This window comes from Schistocerca nitens, chromosome 7 (genome assembly GCF_023898315.1).
Source record: "Schistocerca nitens isolate TAMUIC-IGC-003100 chromosome 7, iqSchNite1.1, whole genome shotgun sequence".
Classification (NCBI taxonomy): Eukaryota; Metazoa; Arthropoda; class Insecta; order Orthoptera; family Acrididae; genus Schistocerca; species Schistocerca nitens.
The window spans coordinates 45,293,069-45,319,582 of record NC_064620.1 but is presented as its reverse complement, the minus strand read 5'-3'; positions in this window follow the sequence as shown (position 1 = coordinate 45,319,582).

Below are 26,514 nucleotides of genomic sequence, written 5' to 3'. Positions count from 1 at the left end.
TTCACCTTGTATTTTAATTCCACTCCTGAACCTTTCTTTTATTTCCATCATTGCTTCCTCGATGTACAGATTGAAGAGTAGGGGCGAAAGGCTACAGCCTTGTCTTACACCCTTCTTAATACGAGCACTTCGTTCTTGATCGTCCACTCTTATTATTCCCTCTTATTGTACATATTGTATATGACCCGTCTCTCCCTATAGCTTACCCCTACTTTTTTCAGAATCTCGAACAGCTTGCACCATTTTATATTGTCGAACGCTTTTTCCAGGTCGACAAATCCTATGAAAGTGTCTTGATTTTTCTTTAGCCATGCTTCCCTTATTAGCCGTAACGTCAGAATTGCCTCTCTCGTCCCTTTACTTTTCCTAAAGCCAAACTGATCGTCACCTAGCGTATTCTCAATTTTCTTTTCCATTCTTCTGTATATTATTCTTGTAAGCAGCTTAGATGCAAGAGCTGTTAAGCTGATTGTGCGACAATTCTCGCACTTGTCAGCTCTTGCCGTCTTCGGAATTGTGTGGATGATGCTTTTCCGAAAGTCGGATGGTATGTCGCCAGACTCATATATTCTACACCCCAACGTGAATAGTCGTTTTGTTGCCACTTCCACCAATGATTTTAGAAATTCTGATGGAATGTCATCTATCCCTTCTGCCTTATTTGACCATAAGTCCTCCAAAGCTATTTTAAATTCCGATTCTAATACTGGATCCCCTATCTCTTCTAAATCGACTCCTGTTTCTTCATCTGTCACATCAGACAAATCTTCACCCTCGTAGAGGCTTTCAATGTATTCTTTCCACCTATCTGCTCTCTCCTCTGCATTTAACAGTGGAATTCCCGTTGCACTCTTAATGTTACCACCGTTGCTTTTAATGTCACCAAAGCTTGTTTTGACTTTCCTGTATGCTGAGTCTGTCCTTCCGACAATCATATCTTTTTCGATGTCTTCACATTTTTCCTGCAGCCATTTCGTCTTAGCTTCCCTGCACTTCCTATTTATTTCATTCCTCAGCGACTTGTATTTCTGTATTCCTGATTTTCCCGGAACATGTTTATACTTCCTCCTTTCATCAATCAACTGAAGTATTTCTTCTGTTACCCATGGTTTCTGCGCAGCTACCTTCTTTGTACCTATGTTTTCCTTCCCAACTTCTGTGATGGCCCTTTTTAGAGATGTCCATTCCTCTTCAACTGTACTGCCTACTGTGCTATTCCTTATTGCTGTATCTATAGCGTTAGAGAACTTCAAACGTATCTCGTCATTCCTTAGTATTTCCGTATCCCACTTCTTTGCGTACTGATTCTTCCTGACTAATGTCTTGAACTTCAGCCTACTCTTCATCACTACTATATTGTGATCTGAGTCTATATCTGCTCCTGGGTACGCCTTACAGTCCAGTATCTGATTTCGGAATCTCTGTCTGACCATGATGTAATCTAATTGAAATCTTCCCGTATCTCCCGGCCTTTTCCAAGTATACCTCCTCCTCTTGTGATTCTTGAACAGGGTATTCGCTATTACTAGCTGAAACTTGTTACAGAACTCAATTAGTCTTTCTCCTCTTTCATTCCTTGTCCCAAGCCCACAGTCACCTGTAACGTTTTCTTCTACTCCTTCCTCTATAACTGCATTCCAGTCGCCCATGACTATTAGATTTTCGTCCCCCTTTACATACTGCATTACCCTTTCAATATCCTCATACACTTCTCTATCTGTTCATCTTCAGCTTGCGACGTCGGCATGTATACCTGAACTATCGTTGTCGGTGTTGGTCTGGTGTCGATTCTGATTAGAACAACCCGGTCACTGAACTGTTCACAGTAACACACCCTCTGCCCTACCTTCCTATTCATAACGAATCCTACACCTGTTATACCATTTTCTGCTGCTGTTGATATTACCCGATACTCATCTGACCAGAAATCCTTGTCTTCCTTCCAATTCACTTCACTGACCCCTACTATATCTGGATTGAGCCTTTGCATTTCCCTTTTCAGATTTTCTAGTTTCCCTACCACGTTCAAGCTTCTGACAGTCCACGCCCCGACTCGTAGAACATTATCCCTTCGTTGATTATTCAATCTTTTTCTCGTGGCAACCTCCCCCTTGGCAGTCCCCTCCCAGAGATTCCGGAATCTTTTGCCAATGGAGAGATCATCATGACACTTCTTCAATTACAGGCCACATGTCCTGTGGATACACGTTACGTGTCTTTAATGCAGTGGTTTCCATTGCCTTCTGCATCCTCATGTCGTTGATCATTGCTGATTCTTCCGCCTTTAGGGGCAATTTCCCACCCCTAGGACAAGAGAGTGCCCTGAACCTCTATCCGCTCCTCCGCCCTCTTTGACAAGACCGTTGGCAGAATGAGGCTGACTTCTTATGCCGGAAGTCTTCGGCCGCCAATGCTGATTATTTATCAGAATTTAGGCACTGGCGGGGATCGAACCCGGGACCGAAGACGTTTTTGATAATGAATCAAAGACGCTACCCCTAGACCACGGGTATCTCTCCACTATCATATAACCATACAATAAAGGATCCTTCTTTCTATGTATTCGCAATACATTACATTTGTCTATGTTAGGGGTCAGTTGCCACTCCCCGCACCAAGTGCCTATCCGCTGCAGATCTTCCTGCATTTCGCTGAAATTTTCTAATGCTGCAACTTCTCTGTATACTACAGCATCATCCGCGAAAAGCTGCATGGAACTTCTGACATTATCTACTAGGTCATTTATATACACTCCTGGAAATTGAAATAAGAACACCGTGAATTCATTGTCCCAGGAAGGGGAAACTTTATTGACACATTCCTGGGGTCAGATACATCACATGATCACACTGACAGAACCACAGGCACATAGACACAGGCAACAGAGCATGCACAATGTCGGCACTAGTACAGTGTATATCCACCTTTCGCAGCAATGCAGGCTGCTATTCTCCCATGGAGACGATCGTAGACATGCTGGATGTAGTCCTGTGGAACGGCTTGCCATGCCATTTCCACCTGGCGCCTCAGTTGGACCAGCGTTCGTGCTGGACGTGCAGACCGCGTGAGACGACGCTTCATCCAGTCCCAAACATGCTCAATGGGGGACAGATCCGGAGATCTTGCTGGCCAGGGTAGTTGACTTACACCTTCTAGAGCACGTTGGGTGGCACGGGATACATGCGGACGTGCATTGTCCTGTTGGAACAGCAAGTTCCCTTGCCGGTCTAGGAATGGTAGAACGATGGGTTCGATGACGGTTTGGATGTACCGTGCACTATTCAGTGTCCCCTCGACGATCACCAGTGGTGTACGGCCAGTGTAGGAGATCGCTCCCCACACCATGATGCTGGGTGTTGGCCCTGTGTGCCTCGGTCGTATGCAGTCCTGATTGTGGCGCTCACCGGCACGGCGCCAAACACGCATACGACCATCATTGGCACCAAGGCAGAAGCGACTCTCATCGCTGAAGACGACACGTCTCCATTCGTCTCTCCATTCACGCATGTCGCGTCACCACTGGAGGCGGGCTGCACGATGTTGGGGCGTGAGCGGAAGACGGCCTAACGGTGTGCGGGACCGTAGCCCAGCTTCATGGAGACGGTTGCGAATGGTCCTCACCGATACCCCAGGAGCAACAGTGTCCCTAATTTGCTGGGACGTGGTGGTGCGGTCCCCTACGGCACTGCGTAGGATCCTACGGTCTTGGCGTGCATCCGTGCGTCGCTGCGGTCCGGTCCCAGGTCGACGGGCACGTGCACCTTCCGCCGACCACTGGCGACAACATCGATGTACTGTGGAGACCTCACGCCCCACGTGTTGAGCAATTCGGCGGTACGTCCACCCGGCCTCCCGCATGCCCACTATACGCCCTCACTCAAAGTCCGCCAACTGCACATACGGTTCACGTCCACGCTGTCGCGGCATGCTACCACTGTTAAAGACTGCGATGGAGCTCCGTATGCCACGGCAAACTGGCTGACACTGACGGCGGCGGTGCACAAATGCTGCGCAGCTAGCGCCATTCGACGGCCAACACCGCGGTTCCTGGTGTGTCCGCTGTGCCGTGCGTGTGATCATTGCTTGTACAGCCCTCTCGCAGTGTCCGGAGCAAGTATGGTGGGTCTGACACACCGGTGTCATTGTGTTCTTTTTTCCATTTCCAGGAGTGTATATTGTGAAAAGCAATGGTCCCATAACACTCCCCTGTGGCACGCCAGAGGTTACTTTAACGTCTGTAGACGTCTCTCCATGGAGAACAACATGCTGTGCTCTGTTTGCTAAAAACTCTTCAATCTAGCCACACAGCTGGTCTCATATTCCGTAGGCTCTTTCTTTGTTTATCAGGCGACAGTGCGGAACTGTATCGAACGCCTTCCGGAAGTCAAGGAAAATGGCATCTACTTGGGAGCCTGTATCTAATATTTTCTGGGTCTCATGAACAAATAAAGCGAGTTGGGTCTCACACGATCGCTGTTTCCGGAATCCATGTTGATTCCCAAAGAGTAGATTCTGGGTTTCCAGAAACGACATGATACGCGAGCAAAAAACATGTTCTAAAATTCTACAACAGATCGATGTCAGAGATATAGATCTATAGTTTTGCGCATCTGCCCAACGACCCTTCTTGAAGACTAGGACTACCTGTACTCTTTTCCAATCATTTGGAACCTTTCGTTCCTCTAGAGACTTACGGTACACAGCTGTTAGAAGGAGGGCAGGTTCTTTCGCCTACTCTGTGTAGAATCGAATTGATATCCCGTCAGGTCCAGTGGACTTTCCTCTGTTGAGTGATTTCAGTTGCTTTTCTATTCGTTGGACACCCTATTTCGATGTCAGCCATTTTTTCGTTTGTGAGAGGATTTAGAGAAGGAACTGCAGTGCGGTCTTCCTCTGTGAAACAGCTTTGGAAAAAGGTGTTTAGTATTTAAGCTTTACGCGTGTCATCCTCTGTTTCAATGCCATCATCATCCCGGAGTGTCTGGATATGCTGTTTCGAGCCACGTACTGATTTAACGTAAGACCAGAACTTCCTATGATTTTCTGTCGAGTCGGTACATATAATTTTACTTTCGAATTCACTGAACGCTTCGCGCATAGCCCTCCATACGCTAACTTTGACATCGCTTAGCTTCTGTTTGTCTGAGAGGTTCTGGCTGCGTTTAAACATCCAGTGAAGCTCTCGTTGCTTTCGCAGTAGTTTCCTAACTTTTTTGTTGAACCACGGTGGGTTTTTCCCGTCCCTCACTGTTTTACTCGGCTCTTACCTGTCTAAAACTCATTTTACGATTGCCTTGAACTTTTTCCATAAACACTCAACATTGTCAGTGTCGGAACAGAAATTTTCGTTTTGATCTGTTAGGTAGCCTGAAATCTTGCTAAACGGATAAACCTTCCTCCCTTTTTTTATATTCCTATTCACTTCCATATTCAGGGATGCTGCAACCGCCTTATGATCACTGATTCCCTGTTCTGCGCTTGCAGAGTCGAAAAGTTCGGGTCTGTTTGTTATCAGTAGGTCCAAGATGTTATCTCCACGAGTCGGTTCTCGGTTTAATTGCTCGAAGTAATTTTCGGATAGTGCACTCAGTATAATGTCACTCGATGCTCTGTCCCTAGCACCCGTCCTAAACATCTGAGTGTTCCAGTGTATATCTGGTAAATTGAAATCTCCACCTAAGACTATAACATGCTGAAAATTTATGTGAAATGTATTCGAGATTTTCTCTCAGTTGTTCTGCCACTAATGCTGCTGAGTCGGGAGTTCGGTAAAAGGAGCCAATTATTAACCTAGCTCGGTTGTTGAGTGTAACCTCCACCCATATTAATTCACAGGAACTACCCAGTTCTACTTCACTACAGGATAAGGACAAGGGTAGCGGAATGGGGCTTCGGCTCCGAAAGCCCTTATCGCTGATGTTTCGTTGAATGGTTCGCACGCTGACACTTGTCGATGGTCCAGCACTGAAATCGTGAGCAATATGCGGAAGGATTGCACTTCAGTCACGTTGAACGATTCTCTTCAGTTGTCGCTGGTCCCGTTCTTACAGGATCTTTTCCAGTTCGCAGCGATGTCGGAGATTTGATGTATTACCGGATTCCTGATATTCATGGTACTCTTGAAATGGTCGTACTGGAAAATCCCGACTTCATCGCTATCTCGGCGATACTGTGTAGCGTAGCTTGTGCGCCAACTATAACAACACGTTACAACTCACTTAAATCTTGATAACCTGCCATTGTAGCAGCAGCAACCGATCTAACAACTACGCCAGACACTTGTCTTATATAGGCGTGGCCGACCGCAGCGCTGTATTCTGCGTATTTGAATACGCATGCTGCGGCGGGGCGGGGTCGGGAGTCTACTTTTTTATTGTTAACGCTCTGGCGACATAACGGCTAGGCAGTGTAATGCTCTCCACCTACCTCGATAGGATCCTTGCCGTTGACCCTTCACTACGTGCTAGGCAGTGTAAAGCAGCGTTGATGAGGCCACCACCTAATACGTACCACACAGAGGTCGCCTATCTCTACTTGAAAGTCAATTCCGGAAAGTTCATGATTTAAAAAATCGGGAGTTCGGGATCTTCAGTCTACTTGCAGAAGAGCTTTTAAAATTAGAGAAACTCTGCTTTTTATTCCTATTGAAACACATGAAATGGCTATCAAGTCCGTATTTAATATATTTAATATGGTGAAATGTTATCATTCAAAGTTCACTGTCTGTATAACAAATATTCACTTGAAAAGCAGCCACAATTTTAGTAAGTCCGACCCGACTAATTTTCACGTTCTACCAGTCACAGACGCACAACTATTCGCGAGTTAAACAATCGGTCGTTTCAGTGGTCTTGGTAAGAGGTGCTCGTCAAAATATTCCGTACAGAGCACTAAACACGTCACGCGGAGTTGTTACTACGAACAGAAACCTCACAAGCTCATATCTCTCGAACTATTTAACTTAGAAACCCCACACTTTCATTAAAATGTTTGCAACTTCAGTTGATTCAGTCACGATATGTTCTAACCGAAACTAGCTCACTATTTCCTCATCTTACAGAGTATTTTTAAGGAGCAATCTGACATTGTGTTATCCGTAGCCTGGCTAGCAAGCAACTCCTGTTCGAGGTACTCTCCTATATGCCCACTCCTATTTTCACGCTGGAACAGGTTAATTCTGATTGGCTGTTGATCTAAACGACTAATCAGAACGTTCCTTTAGATCATTCTCGCGGCAAATCTTGCCCTATCCAATCACTAATTTCATAGTAATTAATGTAAGCAAAACTTCAAATTCTTGTATTTTGTTTAATCAAAATAAACGACGTGCGAAATATTCTTCAAATTGATAAATAAACATATTCTGCCTCTGACTTCCATTCTGGCTACTTTTATACAAAACCAAGCACACACCGACATACGTCACCTGAATCGTGGCTGCAACATAACTTTCCCACGGTTCGTTTGTACAAGGTTTTACGTAAAAATAAATATTAAATTTTAACGTGTCCCACATACACTCTCTCAATCATTCTCACACACTCAAACGGCAAAATATAATCAAATAATAATTTTGAGCGATTTTTTCATTAAGTAATGCACAGTCTTAAAAAGAAAATTCTAATTAATTGATTTTTATGCACTGATAACTTTCTAATGACTTCAAATGATAATGAAAGTCAATCTGATATCTCCAAAAGAACAATAAATAAAAATCTGAAATTTTTACAGCATCATTCCATTAATAACAAAAGGCTCTATACCACATTTGAACAAAATCGGATAATAACAAATATGGATTATTTAGATTGGTAGAGGGTATGAATCTTCGTATCGACTGAATGTTACGCTATGCAGTTCTCTTGGCAGGCAGCGTCATCTGTGCTGGCAGCAAAGTGAAAAATAAAATAAAAAATAAATTGCCATCCTGCAGCCACAGTGCTAGACGGCTGCGTGCCTTGCTGCAACGAATGTCATCTCGTAATAACTTGGTGCGTTACAATACATATACCAGTTTCTCTGGCACTTCAGTGTACATCTACATGGATGCTCTGCAAATCACATTTAACCCACGATCACTCGCGTTGTTAGAAAAAAATCTTACATTTATGATTTTAGTTAGATATTCCAGCAAATTTCAAAGCTAATGAACTGACGATGTAGAAATGATTTCTTTCATATCCAGTGCTTCAATTAGTCTATGACTTGACAGCCAAATTTCAACGATTGCTTGGTAGTTGTGCCATTATTTGAAGTGGTGCGCTGTGTTAGATTTTTTCTAACACGGCGTCCTTTACGTAACAAATACTTCTCCTTTCGTGGAATACCGCCTTGCTTCACTTTTAGTTTGTTTCTTGTACACGTAACAAGCGGCTGTGTTCGTTTGTTTTCTCCTGAAAGTGTTCAGCGTATGTTACGTCTTTTATAAGAAAAGTAAGTATTTTTATTGGGTTTTGCGAATTGAATGAAGAAATTGTTTGTACAGAGTACACGACATTCTCTGTCGGAGATGGAAATATACAAAACTTTCCAGGGAAGAAGTCATGTCAGAGGAACAGATATTATGGCTAGATGAACCACTAGACGAGGATATTTACATTGAAGTTCTGTCATCAGATACTGACGCACGCTCTGAGCGTGAAGAGATCGATACTGCAATACTTCAGTCAGACAGCGAATCTGATACTTATGCTACAGCTGTTTCTCAATATGCAGATCGTGAAACCTTTCTTGGTAAGGATGGAATAACAGAATGGTTGAAGCAATATGCTCCTCCAGCAAAAACTGCCCGTCAGAATATTGTAACACAGCTTCCAGGTGTGAAGGGTGTTGGTGTTGCAAAAAATTCGAAAACAATTTTGGAATGCTGGAGATAATTTTTTCCAGATAGTGTAATTGGTCACATTGTGAAATACACAAACCAAGAACTTGACAGAACGGCAGCATCTTACTCACGGAGTGCTCGACACTCACCACTGACAGATTTTGAAGGGTTATCTGCCTTCTTTGGAGTACTATATCTCGCAGGAGTGAAAAAGGCACAGCCTCTCAATACTGGTGAGCTATGCGCCACTTGTGGGGCGGCGGGTGGAAAGATTGATGTTAAATGTTCCTATTATTTATGCTATCTTTTGCCGTTCTCACACTGGCTCTCTAACTACAATATTGGCAACCAGAAAGTGATTAGCAAAACGAGAAGCCTGTAATTAGAATTCCTAGTGCCCACTTCATCTGAGAAATACACTTAGAGCTACAGCTTAAAGCTCTGAGAAATTAGGAAATTGTCTGGGATTCATAATCAAAAACAATCGTGAAAAAAAACAGAGCAGTTCAGAGTCTAATGCGCTGATGCAACTATAACTGTCCAAATTAAATGTTTAAGTGAATGCTCGCCATAATTTGATGATAATGTTCATCAAACGTCACGCTAAATAATGGTAGAATGTCTGTCCCGCGGCGGCACGTGAAAATACGACATACGCAAACTGAAGATAGATAATTAAAGTCATCCCAGAATTAACACTTCTCTCGAAAATGATTTCATGGTTACGCGTATCCCGAGTAACTTAATACGGCATCCGAGGCTGTTTATAGCAGTGATACCGACGCGACGCGACTCCCGACACAGGTGGTGTGCTATTCAGCGTCTGGAGAGAACTGGGGCCTTGCTTCCTCGCGCAGCGTTCTTATATATAAAGCCGCGGTGCGGACGGCTAAGGGAACGCCTGATCAAATCGGCTGTCCCGACTAGCCGCTGGGCTAGTAATGCACCACTTTCAGTTACCGAATAAATCATAGCTTCTTTTGCTGATGGCCGATGAAGCTCTGGCGCTTTGGAGATACGCTATCGCTATAGTTTTGTAGGTATTCAAATGAAACTTCTCACATCCTTATGGTGATAGCGGATCTCCATTCTACTTAAATATAAACATCCTAGCCTTATTTATTAGCCGACTTAATCTATTTTGCTTCCTTAAGTTTTGAGACGAAAACCAGAAAATCATGAATTTCCACTAAAATCTTAATTTGTGAGATCCAGAAGACGTTTTTATTAAATAATTCTGAAAAATTTATCTAATTATAAATTTTTAACTCTCTAGCTCTTTTCTGTTGCGCCAATGATTTTTACAGAAAAACGTCCAAATTTCGAAAATGGCTAAAGTTATCGAACTGATATTCAACACACATTAATTTAGTATTACTCCTGACATGCTGGAAATGTTTTAGGTTATTTGCTTGATTTTTAATGTATTGCGCAACATTTATGACGTCAGAGCTAGTTACAGCGGACTGGCTGGCACACAATGGAAAGACTGATGTGAATTTACTACAGCGTGAGTAGGCTGCTTCCCTACACACTGATGGGACTGCACCGGATTTCTTTACTGCATCGATGAACAAACGAAAGTTCCATTCCGTGGAAGTTGCAAATTCAGGCAGTATATAGCAAACAAGCCTGCAAAATGTGGCATCAAGGTATATGCGCTCTGTGATGCCAGATGGTTTTATACGCTAAATATGGAAGTATATGCAGGCAAACAGGCTACTGGGCCGAATCAAGAACCCAATGACGCAGAGAATGTGGTGTTACGATTGATTCAACCAACTGACAAAACAGGCAGAAAAGTGACGGACAACTATTTTACATCTGTACCATTGGCTAACAAAACGTACATCAATCATCGACTCACAGTAGTAGGTACCCTAAGGAAGAATAAAAGAGAAATTCCACCGGAACTTCTGGACGTAAAGTGTAGGCAACTGAACAGCAGCTTATTCGCATTTGGAGAAAAACCAAGCAACAACTGCTTGATTTGCTCATACGTCCCAAAAAAAAGTAAAAGAATGTTCTAATGTTATCCACCATGCACAGCGACGATGCTATAGACGCTGACTGTGGCAAAGCGAACAAACCTGAACTCATTACATTTTACGGTCTCACAAAAGGAGGTGTAGATGTTGTCGACCATTTTAAATCAGAATATTCTGTTTCAAGAATAAGCAACCGCTGGCCTCTTACACTGTTTTGCAGCTTGTTGAACATCAGAGCAATAAATGCTCAAACAATATATATGGTTGTGAGAGTGTGGGTTTTATTCTGTCAAGTTGCGCAATGGATTGATCCAACAAGTACCCTTTGGGTCCTGCAAGAAACAATTTCCACCTCACAGTACTATAGAAGTCAGACAGACGCTCCTAATGTACCAACAAGAACTGCTTGTAAACATTCAGCAACAAATATCTTCTGGAGTCGTCCGCTGTAAGGAAAAGACTCAAAAATATTTTATATTCTTACATAACTTGGGGGGTACTTAGGTACAGGAGTATTGTTAGTTAGTGTAAGAAAAACATTAAACGAACGAAAAATATTATTTATTGCAAGAAAAATTCTGAGAAATCAAGTGAAACTTTTTCTTATAAAAAATTAATAAATTTCCGGGTTCTTTTTAGAATAGTAGATTGCCTCTTATGGATAGGAATGCTATTATTTTACAAAGTATGGAAAGGTTCCTGTCTCCCTTTTCTTTAAAAATGTTATTTAATCGGCATAATGGCTGAGAGCTGCACCTACACAACTTGAATAACTTTCCTAGGTACGGTCAAGGCCGTCACGTGAGAAATGCAGTGGAGTGTATTGTTAGGGAGGACAGATGGGGCTCACATACACTGTAGCGCACAATACCGTGAGCTGTGACGACTGCTGCCTGCGTCGCTCGCTGCTGACAAATAACACAACTATCTCTTTCTATCTGGATTGACCTTCGCCAATCAAACTCTCCCTACACCTTGAAGAACTGAAGGACTCCTATCCGCCCCTAGCCTAACTATTGGCATGGTACACCAGTCAGATAATCAGTCCACCGCGATGCCACTCAATACTCACTCACAGGCGTTTAACTAGTATACTGTCTGTGTTCACACCACACGATAAGTGTGGCGGCCAACACAGTGAACAACATTTAATCGCGAGCGGCTCAATATAGAGTGTCACTCCGATTCGCTAACGACAGAGGGGCTCTCCCAGTGAAGTACTGAGGAGAGACTTTGTTCCTCGCTCTTTGCGTACACGAACGAGCGCACTCGCTCTCGTTACGTGTTCCCACTCCACGAGCGACTACAGAACGGCCCCTTTTTCTGGAAAAGTTGCAAGGCTATATCATTTGCTGCCTTCCCTCACTTCTCTGACTCTTTGTGTCAGAAATATTCCGCCAATCAATGTTGCTCTTTTAAATGGGAGAATGACGTTTCTTTTAAGTCGACCAATGCGGAAATCTGTAGCATCTCCATTAGGTGTATGCTGTCCTCCTGTGGGATCTCTGTGACTACGCAGTCGTTCCATGAAAAAATGTGTCTTCTGGGTGCTCCCACACAATGTAGCGAAATTTGCTTTTAAGTCGAACACGGGGATCATTATCCTTTCGCTACGGCAAAAGCTGTCTTCTCTCTGGGTGGTCGCTTAGGTTGAAGTAGGTATGTTGTTGACCCAGCCTTGTGAAGGGACGGTCTTCCCAACGGGCTGGTTTCCTCTTTAGAACAAAAACTCCTGTGACCGTCATGTTGTGTATGCCAGCTTCAACTTTTTCAACCTCGGTGCGCACTTGCGATTTACTTACTAGATTTGCATATCACTTACATGAATTCATACACAATTGACTCTACCTTATCGAGTCTGGGTTCGAATGAAGCATATTGATGTGCAGAATACGATTGTGAGGACCGAATATATAAGAAATGAAGGTCAGGAGACCAGGCCACCTGGTCTCCTGAACAAATGACTTAATTCCACGGAGAAGATTCATCACAGAACTGAGTATGAGGCTTGCAGAAGCCCACATGATCAAACGCACGTCGATTCCGAGGATATCACTTCACTTGAAGTTGAAAATAAAAGGTGTTGAACACATTTGCAAACTACCGACAGCTAAAGAAGGAAATGAATCAAGAGAAAAACAAGATGTCACTACTGCCCTACAAGGAAAAACACACACAACGTCACTGCCATAATTATTCCAGCCCTATCTATAAAGAACATACTTCTACATCTACATGGATTACAAATCACATTTAAGTGCCTGGTAGAGGGTTCGTCAAACCACCTTCTCAAATCTCTATTATTCCAATCTCGTATAGCGTGCGGAAAGAATGAACTCCTATATCTTTTTGTACGAGCTCTGACTCCCCTTATTTTATCGTGGTGATCGTTCCTCCCTATGTAGGTCGGTGCCAACAAAATGTTTTCGCATTCGGAGGAGAAAGTTGGTGATTGGAATTTCGTGAGAAGATTCCGTTGCAACGAAAAACGCCTTTCTTTTAATGATGTCCAGCTCAAATCCTGTATCATTTCTGTTGTGAGTGACAATTCGAAATTTTTCACAAACACAATTTTTATTGATGTAAGTTCACAAGACTGAAGACTGAACATACAAACGAAAGGTAACAATAACGAAAAAAGTCTCCTGATTGAGGCAAACAAAAGTTCACTTCTAATTTTCCACAAAGGTTCATGGTAACACACTCACACACTAGTAATAGTCCAATTCCGAGACGAAGACATAACCTTTAATGGTCGCAGTACACGAGGTCGCCATCCGGCATGAACTGAACTTCAGCGCTGGTTGTAGTCCCTATACAGCTGTCTCCAGCCAATCAGGTTTTGGCGTAGTGATACTTGCTGCAGGCCGTGGCTCCAGCTCCCCCAGCAGGATGTAGTGCTCGGCATGTCTGCTTCCATTGTTTTGTATGTAAAAAGCCGGTGTTTGCATGACACTTTTGGTACGCCTTGGGCACAGACAACCTCGTCCTCTTTGGTGTGATATGGGTTACCGGTCCTCAGGGGCAACCTTGGCTCCGGTACAACAATTTCTGTGACACTCTCTCTCATGTTTCGCGATAACACAAAACGTGCTGCCTTTCTTTGAACTTTTTCGATGTACTCCGTCAGTCCTATCAGGTAAGGATCCCACACCACGCAGCAGTATCCTAAAAGCGGACAGACAAGCGTAGTGTAGGCAGTCTCCTTAGTAGGTCTGTTACATTTTCTAAGTGTCCTGCCAATAAAACGCAGTCTTTGGTTAGCCTTCCCCACAACATCGAGTGTTCTTATTGCCAGGAGTGTATGTCACAAGAAGCCATATCTGAATCTGACGAGTAAAAAGGAGTGTGGTTAACCGTAATTCACCACTTGCTATAAATATTACGAAATGCTGTTCACAGGGGTGCTGTAATTGTAATCAAAAAGTTTGTGAAATCTTTGCATGTTGAAATATTTTTAATTTTAGCAAATTACATATTACATACCATGTTTATACTAATTTGTAATGCTTTGGTAATAATAAAGAAGTGATTTATTGTATAAACGTGTCTTTGTCTGGCATAAAGAGATAAAAAGGTGAAAGATCTCTCTGTTAGAAAAAATCTAACACGGGAGTTAACGCGTGACAACAATATACGCAAGCGACCGCCTGTTAAATGTCTGGCAGAGGCGCCTATTATTCCTATTTTGAAAAGCGCGCGGAAAAAACGAACATCTGTATCTTTCCGTGCGAGCTCTGGTTTCCCTTATTTTATTCTGATGATCGTTTCCCACTATATAGGTCGGCGTCATCAAAATATTTTCTCATTTGGAGGAGAAAGTGGGTGATAGAAACTTTGGGTGGAGATTCTGCAGCAAAGAAAAACGTCTTTGTTTTAATGATGTCCACCCCAAATCCTGTAACATGTTAGTGACACTCTCTCCCCTATTTCGTGACAATGCAAAACGTGCTGCCCTTCTTTGAACTTTCTCGATGTACTCCGTTAATCCTATCTGACAGGATACCAGACTATGCAGCAATACTGCAAAAGAGGACGGACAAGCGTAGTGCAAGCAGTCTCTTCAGTAGATCTTTTACATTTTTTAAGTGGTCTACCAATAAAACGGAGTCTTTTGTTTGCCTTCCCCATAACATTTTCTATGTATTCTTTCCAATTTAAGTTGTTTGTAATTGTAATTCCTAGGTATTTAGTTGAATTTACGGCTTTAGATTTGATTATTATTAACACATTTAGATGGAGTTAATCTGTTGCTCAGTCATTTAAAGAAGGTGAAGCAGTTGGGATCCGTCGGCTGTGATGAGAAATTCTAGATGTAACTGATATAATAGATTCTTTAGAAGTTTTCTATTTTTGCAGTTCTGTCATATTTCATCCTGCAACCAAATATCATCCTAAATTTCTAGTTAGCTGCGTTGACAGAATTGGAATGTTATCAGTTAATAGTTTAATGCGTCTCGAAACATAATGGCTTTACTTAATTCATTAGCTACGCTAGATTTACGCACCTTCCCTGTATATATCGAATAGTTACTCAATTTTTGAATTAGAAAAACTGGGGGCATTTTGACCCTTGTTTGTCTGTGACTGTGACGAAAATGCAGTTATTATTTATGCAAGCAACCAGTCATACACGATTATTAATTGAAGTGTTCTTATTGCTTATATGACAATAGTTACTAAAAAAAAGGAAATCATAAATCAATCATTTGACTTTTACAGTACACATTACTTCAGTAATTGTACGAACGCTACAATGTAAACGTAAATCTACTCTATTTTTAATCCAACAATAATATTATGATTTGAAACATTATTAGATTTAATTCTGTAAATCTGTTTTCCTATTTCTTAATTTCTGTTTTTAAGAGGACATGAACCTCAAGATCTCGAAGTTGTACGTTTGTACGTTTACTGTCCCCGTTACGTTCTATCTTTTACAGAATTATTTTTTTTTCTTCGATAAATAACAGTATTTCTTGAAAGTCAATTTATTATGATAAATATGAGATAACTAACGAAAATCTGTGCTATCTGACTGTGTCTCTAGGAAGGTCCAAAATTTCTTCATCACTCATTTTTGCTACTACTACTTACGAAGAAATAACTGAAATGCGTTTTAGACAGGTGCGTGCCGAGTAAAACTGTGAGGGACGGGAAAAACCCACAGTGGTTCAACAAAAAAGTTAGGAAACTACTGCGAAAGCAAAGAGAGCTTCTCTGCAAATTTAAACGCAGCCAAAACCTCTCAGACAAACAGAAGCTAAACGATGTCAAAGTTAGCGTAAGGGGGTTTATGCGTGAAGCGTCCAGTGAATTCGAAGGTACCGACTTGACAGAAAATCATAGGAAGTTCTGGTCTTACGTTAAATCGGCAAGTGGATCGAAACAGCATATCCAGACACTCTGGGATGATAATGGCACTGAAACAGAGGATGACACGCGTAAAGCTTAAATACTAAACATCTTTTTCCAAAGCTGTTTCACAGAGGAAGACCGCACTGCAGTACCTTCTCTAAATCCTCGCACGAACGAAAAAATGGCTGACATCGAAATAGGGTGTCCAACGAATAGAAAAGCAACTGGAATCACTTAACAGAGGAAAGTCCACTGGACCTGACGGGATACCAATTCGATTCTACACAGAGTACGCGAAAGAACTTGCCCCCCTTCTAACAGCCGTGTACCGCAAGCCTCTAGAGGAACGGAAGATTCCAAATGATTGTAAAAGAGCATAGGTAGTTCCAGTTTTCAAGAAGGGTCGTCGAGCAGATGCGCAAAACTATAGGCCTATATCTCTGACATCGATCTGTTGTAGAATTTTAGAACATGTTTTTTGCTCGCATATCATGTCATTTCTGGAAACCAAGAATCTGCTCTGTAGGAATCAACATGGATTCCGGAAACAGCGATCGTGTAATACCCAACTCGCATTATTTGTTCATGAGACACAGAAAATATTAGATACAGGCTCCCAGGTAGATGCCATTTTCCTTGACTTCCGGTAGGCGTTCGGTACAGTTCTGCACTGTCGCCTGATAAACGAAGTAAGAGCCTACGGAATATCAGACCAGCTGTGTGGCTGGATTGAAGAGTTTTTAGCAAACAGAGCACAGCATGTTGTTCTCCATGGAGAGACGTCTACAGACGTTAAAGTAACCTCTGGCGTGCCACAGGGGAGTGTTATGGGACCATTGCTTTTCACAATATATATAAATGACCTAGTAGATAGTGTCGGAAGTTCCATGCGGCTTTTCGCGGATGATGCTGTAGTATACAGAGAAGTTTCAGCGTTAGAAAATTGTAGCGAAATGCAGGAAGATCTGCAGCGGATAGGCACTTGGTGCAGGGAGTGGCAATTGACCCTTAACATAGACAAATGTAATGTACTGCGAATACGTAGAAATAAGGATCCTTTATTGTATGATTATATGATATCGGAACAAACACTGGTATCAGTTACTTCTGTAAAATATCTGGGAGTATGCGTGCGGAACGATTTGAAGTGGAATGATCATATAAAATTAATTGTTGGTAAGGCGGGTACCAGGTTGAGATTCATTGGCAGAGTCCTTAGAAAATGTAGTCTATCAACAAAGGAGGCGGCTTACAAAACACTCGTTCGACCTATACTTGAGTATTGCTCATCAGTGTGGGATCCGTACCAGGTCGGGTTGACGGAGGAGTTAGAGAAGATCCAAAGAGGAGCGGCGCGTTTCGTCACAGGGTTATTTGGTAAGCGTGATAGCGTTACGGAGCTGTTCAGCAAACTCAAGTGGCAGACTCTGCAAGAGAGGCGCTCTGCGTCGCGGTGTAGCTTGCTGTCCAGGTTTCGAGAGGGTGCGTTTCTGGATGCGGTATCGAATATATTGCTTCCCCCTACTTATACCTCCCGAGGAGATCACGAATGTAAAATTAGAGAGATTCGACCGCGCACGGAGGCTTTCCGGCAGTCGTTCTTCCCGCGAACCAAACGCGACTGGAACAGAAAAGGGAGGTAACGACAGTGGCATGTAAAGCGCCCTCTGCCACACACCGTTGGGTGGCTTGGGGAGCATAAATGTAGATGTAGATGTAGAAGGCTTTTTGTTATAGAGTAGATCCACCAAAGGAAAGGATATGACACACACACATACACAAACACACACACACACACACACACACACACACACACACACACACATACAAACACACACACACATCTTAAAATCAAGATGTGCTCAAGTCTTAAATCTCACGCGCAAAACCAGAGTGCAGTACGTCACCTGTTCTGTTACTACTCTACAAATTCTCTGTGCATTCGTACGCGTTATAGCTCCTACAGTCTTCCATTGACGTTTCGGCTTTCGAGTGGAACCAGCCTCAAGAAAAAAAAAAACTCCGTTAGTAGAACCTAAAGGTTAGAAGACGAAAGCAGACACTGTTATGTAGTAAGACAAACCAGTAATTGTTATGATATATTACAGAGGCACTGAAAACCTCCAGTTAAATTATTTATGTGACATTTCGCGAATCTCTTGGACAGAGGGCTCTGTAGAGTGGAGAAAATTGAGTTGTGTACCTCTTATTTTAGGTCAGTATAAAAAGAATGAGGTCGCGCCGCTTCTCAAGTGACCCCGCAGCCGAGCCGCCGCTATACCGCGATTCCTCTCCCACCCTCCCTCCTCGGCGATCCTTACGCAACACACAGCAGGTCCCTGGTGGTGCAGCCTCCCCTGCAACAGGCCACAGCGCACAGTATCCGATGGCGCAGCGTCTGCCGCTGCTGCTTGTTAACGGCGCTCTAATGGCCAGAGCTGCCTCTCGCTACAGAACATCTCTTCACCTCCGCGGTAGCAGCTCTTCCTAGAAGAGAGGCCATATATTTTCAGCCACTCATCTAATAGGCCCTTCTTAGCGGTACAGTAAGCACCAATAACGTGACGTAAATGGTGGATATTGGGTAAGCTTACACTCACAATGCCGCTTGTTAGATGTCATGCGTCGGTCTTCAGACAGCACCAATTAAGTTTCTGCTGTAATTTCATCCCTCGCGTTACTGAAATGCCTTTCTTATTTCATACATTGTTAGCAGGAAAAGGATGTCTTATTCTGCTGGGTTTCTTTTACGCTTACTTTCAATATTTGAATACGATTATTACAGTCGTTAGCAAGGTAAAGCTCATGGAAATTCTGCGAAGAACTACATTCTCCGTATCATTCACACCTAAATTCCTGAAGGAACACACACATTTATGAAAGACAGTTATTACCTAAAACAATAATACAGAACTCAACTCCGGTGTCCGTGATCAAGTCTCATTTTTTGTTTCGTGCTAACGACATGGAAACTACTTGTCACCTACTAAGTCATTCTTTTTCCAAACAATTTCAGTAGACTGAAAATTCTTGATTTAGTTTCCTATTGTTTGTGCGAATATCTTTCAATACAAAACATTCGCTCGCAATATTGCAAGTCGACATTTTGTACAAAGACGCTTCTGAATGATACTATTTCTGTCCCTTCATATACAGGGTGCTCCATTGATAGTGACCGGGCCAAATATCTCACGAAATAAGCGTCAAACGAAAAACTACAAAGAACGAAACTCTTCTAGCTTGAAGGGGGAAACCATATGGCGCTATGGTTGGCCCGCTAGATGGCACTGCCATAGGTCAAACGGATGTCAACTGCGTTTTTTTTTTTAAATAGGAACCCTCACTTTTAATTACATACGAGTATTCTTGTAGTACGTACAGAAATATGAATGTTTTAGTTGGACCACTTTTTTCGCTTTGTGATAGAGGGCGCTATAATAGTCACAAACGTATAAGTACCTGGTATCACGTAACATTCCACCAGTGCGGACGCTATTTGCTTCGTGATACGTTACCCGTGTTAAAATGAACCGTTTACCAATTGCGGAGTCGATATCGTGTTGATGTATCGCTATTGTGATCAAAATGCCAAACGGGCGTGTGCTATGTATGCTGCTCGGTATCCTGGACGAATCATCCAAGTGTCCGAACTGTTCCCTAGATAGCTACGTTATTTAAGGAAACAGGAAGAGTTCTGCCACATGTGAAACGTCAACCACGACCTGCAACAAATGATGATGAGCAAGTAGGTGTTTTAGCTGCTGTTACGACTAATCCGCACATCAGTAGCAGACAAGTTGTGAAAGAATCGGGAATGTCAAAAACGTCGGTGTTGAGAATGCTACATCAACATCGATTGCACCCGTACCATATTTCTATGCACCAGGAATTGCATGGCGACGACTATGAACGTCGTGTACAGTTCTGCCACTGGGCACAAGAGAAATTACGGGACGATGACAGATTTTTTGCACGCGTTCTATTTAGCAACGGAGCGTCATTCACCAACACCGGTAACGTAAACCGGCATAATACGCACTATTGGGCAACGGAAAATCCACGATGGCTGCGACAAGTGGAACATCAGCGACCTTGGCGGGTTAATGTATGGTGCGGCATTGTGGGAGGAAGGATAATTGGCCCCCATTTTATCAATGGCAATCTAAATGGTGCAATGTATGCTGATTTCCTACGTAATGTTCTACCGATGTTACTACAAGATGTTTCACTGCATGACAGAATGGCGATGTACTTCCAGCATGAGGGATGTCCGGCACATAGCTCGCGTGCAGTTGAAGCAGTATTGAATAGCATATTTCATGACATGTGGATTGGTCGTCGGAGTACCATGCCATTGCCCGCACGTTCACCGGATCTGACGTCCCCGGATTTCTTTCTGTGGGGAAAGTTGAAGGATATTTGCTATCGTCAACAACCGACAATGCCTGTCAACATGCGTCCGCGCATTGTCAATGCATGTACGAACATTACAGAAGGCGAACTATTCGCTGTTGAGAGGAATGTCGTTACACGTATTGCCAAATGCATTGAGCATTTATTGCATTAATGTGTTATACAGGTAATCACGCTGTAACGGCATGCGTTCTCAGAAATGCTAAGTTCACAAAGGTACATGTATCGCATTGGAACAACCGAAATAAAATGTTCAAACGTACCTACGTTCTGCATTTTAATTTAACAAACCTACCTGTTACCAACTGTTCGTCTAAAATTGTGAGCCATATGTTTGTGACTATTACAGCGCCATCTATCACAAAGCGAAAAAAGTGGTTCAACTAAAACCTTCATATTTCTTTACGTACTACACGAATATGTAATAAAAATGGGGCTTCCTATTAAAAAAAACGCAGTTGATATCCTTTTGACCTATGGCAGCGCCATCTAGCGGGCCAACCATAGCGCCATCTGGTTTCCCCCTTCAAGCTAGACAAGTTCCGTTCTTTGTAGTTTTTTCGTTTGACGCTTATTTCGTGAGATATTTGGCCCGGTCACGATCAATGGACCACCCTGTATATAAATACAGATAATAATTTATTTTGGCAGAAATGTTCGTATGATGAATGTCTAAAGTTTTTTTTTTTTACTCTTGCGTTTACGAAATGGATTTACATAGATTAGCGTTAGCATTACCTATCAAATGTAAAATTCGTCCGTGGCGAAAAATGGTTTAGTTTCTTGTAAACAAATTATCAGACATTGGAGACGGCTCATAACATGTTAGAAGTCAAACAATCTCGTAGTTTCCACGTATTGTGATGTCTACCACATCCTAGAGAGTGCATTGTAATCGACGCTAGTTTAAACGACAAGTAGAATTACACGGAATAGTTACATTTTGTTCGTGTTTGAAGAACTAAATGTGAGGCGCAGCTGCCTAAATGGAGTATCGTCATCAAAGTACCATAAGGCCTGCTACAGATGTATTAATGGGGCACAAAAATAGCAGTGACTGTCACAGAAAGGTAGTGTTATGGAGCGGAATGCATACAGTATACAGAATACTGACATCTGTCATGATCAAGTCAACAGAAGACAGACATCTGGAAGATCAATTCCGGAGGTACCAACCCTCCCAGTGGTTTTCGATTTCATTTTTGCTCCATCTTCAGTCTTCTGACTGGTTTGTTGTTGCTCTCCACGAATGTCTCTGCTGTGCCAACCGCTTAATCTCAGAGTAGCACTTACAACCTATGTCCTCAAATATTTGTTGGATGTACTCCAGTCTGTGTCTCCCTCTACAGCTTTTACGCTCTACATCCCTCTCTAGTACCGGGGAAGTTATTTTATGACATGTTAACACATGTCCTGCCATCCTTTCCCATGTTCTTGTCAGCGTATTTCATATTTTCCTTTCTTTACCGATTCTGCGGAGAACTTCCTTATTCCTTATTTTACCAGTCCACCTGATTTTCAACACTCTTGTGTAGCACCAGAACTCAATAGCGTGAATTCTATTCTGTTTCGGTTTTCCAACAGTTAATGATCTGCTACCAAACAATGTTGCGCTCCAAATGCACATGCTCAGAAATGTTTCCCTGAAATTATGATTTATGTTTCATACAGGTAAACTCATTAGATTGCTCGTTCCATAGATCAGATTCCGTAATTCTTCACTTCCACAGCTGATAACAAAGCTCTCACCGAATCTTGCCATTTACATCCTTTCACTCTGAATTTTAATCCCACTCTTCAGTCTTAATTCCTTTCCGTCATTCTTCTTCGATGTGTAGACTGAACGGTAGGGGTCAAAAACGGCATCTTTGGCTAACACCCTTTTAATCCTAGCACTTCGTTCTTGTTCTTCCCGTCTTATTGTTCCTTCTTGGTTCTTGTACGTCTTTCCCTGTAGCTTACACCTATTTGTCTCGAAATTTTGAACATCTTGCACCATCTTACATTGTCGAACGGTTTTTACAGGTCGACAAATCATATGAATGTGTCTTGGTTTTTCTTCAGTTTCGCTTCCATTATCAAGCCCAAGGTCAGCACCAACTGCCTGATTCCTTTACCTTTCCTGAACCGAAACTAATTGTCATGTAACAGATCCTCAATTGTCTTTCCCATTATTTTGTTTGTTGCTCTTGTGAGAACTTGGATGCGTGAGCTGTAAACCTGATTGTGTGGTAGCTCTTATATCTCTTGTTGCCGGCCGCGGTGGTCTAGCGGTTCTGGCGCTGCAGTCCGGAACCGCGGGACTGTTACGGTCGCAGGTTCGAATCCTGCCTCGGGCATGGGTGTGTGTGATGTCCTTAGGTTAGTTAGGTTTAAGTAGTTCTAAGTTCTAGGGGACTTATGACCTAAGATGTTGAGTCCTATAGTGCTCAGAGCCATTTGAACCATTTTTTGAACCATCTCTTGCTACCGTCGGAATTGCGTCGATGATATTTTCCCAAAAATCCGATGGTTTATCGCAAATCTCGTAGATTCTACACCCAACTGGAATAGTCGTTTAGTTTTCCACTTCCCCCAACGATTTCAGAAATTTCTGTCCAATGTTGTCTCCTTCGTCTTATATGATTTCAAATTAACCAAAGCTCTTTTAAATTCTGACTCTAGTACTGGGTACTCTATCTCTTCCATATCATCTCCATTTTTTTCTTCTGTCACACCATCAGATAGTTCCTACCCCTCATAGAGGCCTTCAGCGCACTCTTTCTACTTGTCCGCTCTCTCCACAGCGAAATTCATATTGCACTTTTAATGTTGCCTCCCTTGCTGTTAATTTTATCGACGACTGTTTTGAATTTTCTGTAGGCTACGCTGAGTTAGTCCTTCTAATGACCATTTACTTTTCGATTTCTTCATATATTTGCTACAGCCATTTCAGCTTCCCTGTCGGGAAATTCCTGTTTATTTCGTTCCTAAGAGATTTATGTCGCTTCATTTCTGTCTTTCTCCGAACATTTTTGTGCTTCCTTCATTCGTTGATCAATTGTTCTGTTACCCAAAGTTTCTTGCTGTTACCTTCCTTGTACCCATGTTTGTTTGTCCAAAATCTCCTTTTGCTCTTTTTAGAGATGCCCACTCCTCCTCAACTTAATTGCCTACTCTGATTGCAGTATCCACATCTTTAGCGAACTTCAAGCGTGTCTCATCATACCTCATTATATCAGTATCCTAATTCTTTCACGATTTATCCCTCCATACGACGCTCTTAAACTTCAATCTGCTCTTCGTCATTACCAGATTATGATGTCGTATCTGCTCCTGGGTGTGCCTCAGAGCCCAATATCTAATTTCGGAATCCAGATGGAATGTTCCCGCGTCTCTGGGACTTTTCGAAGTATATGTCCGCCACTTCTGAAAAGCTGAAATTTATAGCAGAACTAAATTAGTCTTTCTCCTCTTTCATGGCTACTAGCAGCCTCATATTCCCCTGTAAACTTCGTTCTGCTCTTTCCCCTACAACCGCATTTCAGTCCCCCATTATTATAATAATTTCATCTCTCTTTACCCCTTCAGTGCCGTCATATACTTTCTCTATACATTAATCTCCTGCTTGTGACCTTGTCATGTATACCTGAACTATTGCTGTCGGCGTTGGTTTGCTGTTGACTCTGATGAGAATAATCCTGTCACTGAACAGTTCACAGTAACTCACACTTTTCCCTATTTTCCTGTTTATAACGAATCATATTCCTATTACACCATTTTCTGCTGCTGTAGACATTACCGTACATTCGTATGAAGAGAAATACTAGTCCTCTTTCCGTTTCACTTCACTGACGCCCATTGTAACTAGAATTAGCCTTTGCATATCCCTTTTCAGAGTTTCTAGCTCTCCTGCCTCGTCCAAAATTCCGACACTCCACACCCCGACCCGGAGAATGTTTCCATTTCGTTGGGTTCACCTTTTTCTCTCCTTGGCAGTCCCTTCCGGAGATTTGAATGGAAGACTATGCAGGAATCTTTTGGCAATGACATGTTTCAGTTACTGGCCACATGTCCTGTGGATACAGCTTATGTCTCTTTAATGCAGTTGTTTCCATTGCTTTTCGCATCCTCATGCTGTTGGACTTTGCTAATTCTTCCGCATTTTAAGAGTAGTTTCCCACTCTAAGGGCAAGAGAGTGCCCCGGATCGCTGTCCGCTAGTCCGCCTTCTTTGTCAAGACCTTCGGCAGAAAGAGGGTGACTTCTTATGCCAGAATTCATAGGCTCTCACTGCTAATGATTTTCGTCCAAAATGTAGGCAGTGGCTAGGTTCTAATCCAGGACATTACCAGCAGACGCTACCCCTTTTTTTTAAAATCTGCACTTAACTGACTTCTTTTATTCATTTTATTCGTTATTGTTCATGGAACTCGGTCTAGGCGGATGTCACGTGACATCCATTCAAGTTCATGGTCGATTTCTTCACTCATGTTTTACGCTACCGCTTACGCACCCATAGACCAAGGGTTCTGGCCTTTTAATTTCGTGAGGGTCTCAAAACCTAATGAAGGCTCCAAAGCATTAGAGGTTTTAGACAGTTGCACTTACCCATCTCCAAGATACCGAGTGATACACTGGCGCAGCTAGAAGCGCCGTGTTTGACAGACGGTGAGACGCGGGTTCTGGCACAGCCGAGCTTAGCACGCGAAGTGGTCACTTGCGGAGTTTTGTATTTGACCAGTAGACGACACACCAGTCTCTGTCATTGGTCAAATATAAAGACCACGAAATAAGCCGTCAGATAGGTTACTACGAGTGGTTTTCCCCAGACGAGTGGCTGTCGTAGCTCCACGTAAGGTGTTCGAGTGCCTCCTGCAACACTCAAAAATTATTATTATTATAGAGTCATGACGACATCTGTTTACTCTCTAGGTCGGAAGAGGAGTTGGAGCAAATGACCAAAGCACTAAAGGAGGCTGCCAGCAAATTTGGGCTAAACATAAACGAAGCCGAGACAGAGTACCTCGTTATGAAGCGTGGTCATTGTCAGACTGCTGATCATCTACAATCACTGCAGGTTGGGGACCATTCCTACAAGAGAGCGCAAGAATTCAAATACCTAGGGGCACTTTTCACTGAGAACTCGTCATGTGAAGCAGAGATCAATGCGAGAATGTTGTTGTTGTTGTGGTCTTCAGTCCTGAGACTGGTTTGACGCAGCTCTCCATGCTACTCTATCCTGTGCAAGCTTCTTCATCTCCCAGTACCTACTGCAACCTACATCCTTCTGAATCTGCTTAGTGTATTGATCTCTTGGTCTCCCCCTACGATTTTTACCCTCCACGCTGCCCTCCAGTACTAAATTGGTGATCCATTGATGCCTCAGAGCATGTCCTACCAACCGATCCCTTCTTCGTGCCAAGTTGTGCCACAAACTCCTCTTCTCCCCAATCCTATTCAGTACCTCCTCATTAGTTATGTGATCTACCCATCTAATCTTCAGCATTCTTCTGTAGCACCACATTTCGAAAGCTTCTATTCTCTTCTTGTCCAAACTACTTATCGTCCATGTTTCACTTCCATACATGGCTACACTCCACACAAATACTTTCAGAAATGACTTCCTGACACTTAAATCTATACTCGATGTTAACAAATTTCTCTTCTTCAGAAACGATTTCCTTGCCATTGCCAGTCTACATTTTATATCCTCTCTACTTCGACCATCATCAGTTATTTTGCTCCCCAAATAGCAAAACTCCTTTACTACCCTCAACATCACCCGACTTAATTCGACTACATTCCATTATCCTCGTTTTGCTTTTGTTGATGTTCATCTTATATCCTCCCTTCAAGACACCATTCATTCCGTTCAACTGCTCTTCCAAGTCCTTTACTGTCTCTGACAGAATTACAATGTCATCGGCGAACCTCAAAGTTTTTATTTCTT